Source organism: Hibiscus syriacus, unplaced genomic scaffold (genome assembly GCF_006381635.1).
Source record: "Hibiscus syriacus cultivar Baekdansim isolate YM2019G1 unplaced genomic scaffold, ASM638163v2 tig00111210_pilon, whole genome shotgun sequence".
Classification (NCBI taxonomy): domain Eukaryota; kingdom Viridiplantae; phylum Streptophyta; class Magnoliopsida; order Malvales; family Malvaceae; genus Hibiscus; species Hibiscus syriacus.
In genome coordinates, this window is record NW_024063021.1 from 1,412,385 (window position 1) to 1,417,147 (window position 4,763).

At 32.8% G+C, this 4,763-nt stretch overlaps 1 pseudogene; it reads left to right on the forward strand.

Moving 5' to 3' along the window:
• Window positions 1-2,217: 2,217 nt before the first annotated feature.
• Window positions 2,218-4,195, forward strand: LOC120155983 (annotated as a pseudogene).
• Window positions 4,196-4,763: the final 568 nt, after the last annotated feature.

Below are 4,763 nucleotides of genomic sequence, written 5' to 3' on the forward strand. Positions count from 1 at the left end.
CTTCATCTTCTTTGTTTAATCACACATCACAACCATTAATCAAAACTTGTTCTCTCAATTTGAATAATACCCATAATTCATTCTTGCATGCAAATCTTACTACTTCAGACAACCAAGGTCAAAAGGAAGAAATTTTCAGTGGTACTCATAATCCACTCTCACGTATCGTCTTTATATATATTTATCTTGTTTTTCTTGCATAAGTCATGTTAATAAAATAAGATATCTCCGATGTATCACTAGAGTAGAGAAAATCTTCATTTTAGGGATGAATTTCAATTCTAGCCCATCTTCATTTTCAACGTTAGAGTATAGAAAAACTACTGATACTCTATATCTAGAATTACATTGTAGCTGCGTTATATATTATTATTTTTTTGATTTTTGGTTTTTATTTTTTTTTATTTTTTTTGGTTATTTTCTTTTCTTTGTTACATTATTTTTTCTTATTCTATCTTTTATGTTTTTTTTATAATTTCTACATAATAAAATAAAAATTAGACATAATATAATAAATTCAAGTAGATTAAATTACAAGATATATAAAAATATATTGAAATTAAATAAATAAACATATTAATAGTTAAATATTGTGAATAAAGTAGAGTTGGTAGTAACGTAGAGATAGAGCTGGAGATGAATTACTGTGTCATCTTTAGAGTAGAGATAGAGATACTGTAGAGTCGAGATGAGGGCTGAAGATGATCTAAGTACCTATTTTTTCGTCAGGATTGAGAAACGGTTTTTTTTTTATGCTCTAGATCTTGGAGGTACTAATTTTAGGGTCTTACGGGTTGAACTAGGAGGCCAAAGATCTGATTTTGATCTAGATGTGGAGCAACAGCTCATTCCCGAGCAATTGATGACTGGAAGAAGCGAGGTAACTGAAGGTTTCTGTTTGCCAATCCTTGGAAAACATATGGAATCTTATAATCTGTCGAAACTAGATGAACTTGGTAACTTGGGTGTTTCGCCAATGCTTTGTGTTTGGCCAATGGAAGGGTTGATGAAGGTTATCTAAACCGCTGGACGGTGGAGGGTGAGGGTGGAGTGGGGTAGGGATTGTAATTTGGGATTAGGAATAAAATTATGATTTATTGAAAATTTGATGTAATTTATTATTTATTGAAAATATGATGTGGCCAATATGATGTGAACATTTTAATATTAAATAATTTCACGTCATATAGTTGTCACGGAATAAACAGTCGGGAGATTAAAAAATTATCTTCCTGAAAAATTTAAATTAGTATACATTTTAGATAATTTTATCTTTATTAATAATAGGTTTTCATTCTTTCATAATTTTATTAGTTCACTCTCTCCTAAAATTTTAGAAATTATCCTCCAATATAAAATCTTGGGTTTGTCATTGTTGATTGAGTCAATAAGAAGTTTAGCAGTCTTAAACTCCATTCAAAAATTGTTTAACTCGTGCTCGACTCGATACTTGATAAGTTTGATAAAATTTTGTTCGACTCATGCTCGTTAAGAAGGTTCGTTGCTTGATAAGTTCACCATAATTTTTGCCTTCTTTTTCTTACATTTTTGCCTTGTTTTTCTTATATATATAAAAGAGATATTAATATATACATAAATTAATAAAATTAAACAAAGAAATGACTAAAATCGTGTATGAGGCAATTTCAAAATCTAAACTTCAAAGTAACAATTCACAAATGTACCAAACTAACATATTATAACTAAAGTAACAACCCACAAATACATCAAACTAACATATTACAATCATTCTTAAAAGAAAAAAAATAAGTTTAATAATACATAATCAATCCAAAAATTAAGACAACCAACTTCCTAAAAATAAATAAAAAATTAACGAACTGAAATTCAAGTAGAGCATTAATCGAGTTTTAATCGAATTGAATTTACTCAGTTATCATCCCAAAGTTTTTTTTATTATTATTACAAATTTTAAGTCTCATCTTAATCCTACGGGTGTGAAATGAGAGACTTTAAGGAAATATACTTGGTCATCCCTAAATTTAGATATAAACAAATAAATACAAATAATTCATTAATATTCATGGTCATACGTTAACTCCTAATAAATGTTTACCTAACAAAAATGCCCACAACTTGAAACCCAACAAAATATTTTTTTGTTGTTGTTACGAGTTGCAAGCTATCAGTTTTATCTCATTTAAGCAAACCTCATCCTTCCTTTCGTGTTGCAGTTGTATATTATCACAACAACGCGCTTCTTTTCTTCCTCAAACGTAACATTTCGTAAGGGCAATAAGGTGGTGGGAAAAATATGAGTTTTAGAACTTCATTATTCCCCCGTTTTCTTCAATCTTTTGTTGGGCCTTCCAAGGTACACTGATACACCAATCTTGTTCAATCTCACCATGTTTTATGATTCTACAGCCATCATCTGATATTTATTTTCAGGTTCGAGTTCATCGTTCTTTTGTATCGATGCCTTCGTCGTCGACTTCGGAACAACCAAGCCACCCATCTTGGTACAAGTAGATTTTGTTCATAGCAAACTTGATCGAGTATAAAGTCTTGTCTCGTTGAGGTTTACGGTTTAAAATTTAGTAATTTAATCGGTATTTATGCCTTTTATGTAGTGGAGATGCTGACATGGATTGGGACAACATTGGATTTAGTCCCCGACCAACTGATTTTATGTACACCATGAAATGTTGTGAAGATGGAAATTTTGTGCAAGGAAGCTTACTCCCCATGCAAACATTGAACTCAGCCCCTTTGCAGGTGTCTTGAATTATGGACAGGTAAATGTATCTTTTGTATTCGTTTTATTGTTCATGTTCGAAGTTCGTTTACCTAAATATTATACAACGAAACTCCCAGTGCATATTCGAGGGTTTAAAAGCAAACAGGAAAGAAGATGGAGCTTGCTTCTCTTCCGGCCTGATCAACATGCCATTCGCATGAACATTGGTGCTGAAAGAATGTGTCTTCCATCTCCTTCCATTGATCAGTTTATCGACGCTGCGAAACAAACCGTGATTGCGAATGACCGATGGGTATTCGTCCCGAAATCGATTCGACTCTGAATATATGAAATTCAATCTCCGGATACCTTTTCTATGAACTTAATTGGCATGATTGAACAGGTTCCTCCACCAAGAAAAGGTTCCCTTTACATCAGACCGTTGCTCTTTGGAATCGGACCGGTTCTGTGTGTCGGTCCAGCACCAGAATTCATGTTCCTCACATTTGCTTCCCCTGTTGGCAACTATTTCAAGGTGCTCCTTCATTTACACATCTTTTAACTTCACATGAGATAAACACAAATTGTTGATAAAACAGCAAGGTAAAGCGCCATTGAACTTATATGTTGAAGAAGAATCGGTTCGTGCATTTCCGGGCGGAGTTGGTGGAGTGAAAACCGTTTCGAATTATGGACCGGTGATGAAAGCACTTGTCAGGGCTAAAAGCCAGGGATTTTCTGACGTTTTATACCTTGACTCTGTAAATAACAAATATTTGGAGGAAGTCTCTGCTTCCAACATATTTATTTTGAAGGTATAAATTCTTTTGTTTTAATATTTATGTTCGATACGTATTCGAATATGTTCGCAGAAGTCAGTCCGACGTATATTTTGCAGGGTAATGTTATTTCAACTCCTCCTACAAGTGGGACAATTCTTCCCGGGATTACTCGAAAAAGCATTATCGAAATCGCGCCTGATCTCGGTTATCAGGTGGCAGTTCTGTTCTTTCGTTTGTGTTATCAAACATATATTCGTATCCGATATTCATCCAAGTTTGAATAACATATTCGATAAGTTAAAACTGAATCAGGTGGAGGAAAGAGCTATATGGGTGAATGAATTGATGGAAGTTGATGAAGTTTTCTGCACTGGAACTGCAGTGGGAGTTGCTTCTGTGGGGAGTGTTACGTACAAAGGCAGAAGGTAATTAATTAGTAAAATTTCTTTTATTTATTTAACATTATATATGTATTTTCCATTAAAGGTCTGATAAACTAAAAATTATATATTTGTTTGACCCTGCAGAATTGAGTTCAAAGTGGGCGAAAACACTGTATGCCAAGCATTGGGATCAACTCTTGTGGGGATTCAAACAGGCTTGATTGAGGATAAGAAGGGCTGGATTTTCAACATACGTTGACTCTTTTATCAAATATAATCTTTTATCATTTCATCTATAATCATTCTGAGTTATTATTTTATACACTATTGGCAAGAAAAATAACGATGCTTTTGATAATATTTTTAAATTATTTGTTTCATTAGCAGTATATTAATAATCTCAATTATTTATGTACAGAGATAAATACATGATTTTATGTTAAGGGATTAATTTATGAATTTTAGAGATATAAAAATATATTACCAATAAAAGTTAAAATAAAAATCTGATATCCATTAATATGTTGTCTCATACGATGAAGCATTCACGTAACGATTGGCAAGGGCAGAGACATATGCTGGATTTTAAGTTGGGAAGACGAATTTAAACTATAAAATTTCTGGATGAGAACTTAAATTTATAAAATTTAAAGATAAAAAATAAATGTAAATAAAAAATACATAAAAGTGCGAACTTGCTCGCCCAAGTCCATCCCTAGACAAGCCCCTAAGCCCCAAGGTTAGGTACACACTGTGCACATGCTTCCCCGTGAGATGCGGACCATCTAAAACTAAATATTGCAGTGATGGATTTTAACTGCTTTTTTTGGCTTCGTGGTCCAATAATTTATGCATTGACCATTTCCCATTATTATGATTAAATGAATAATTTCGTAC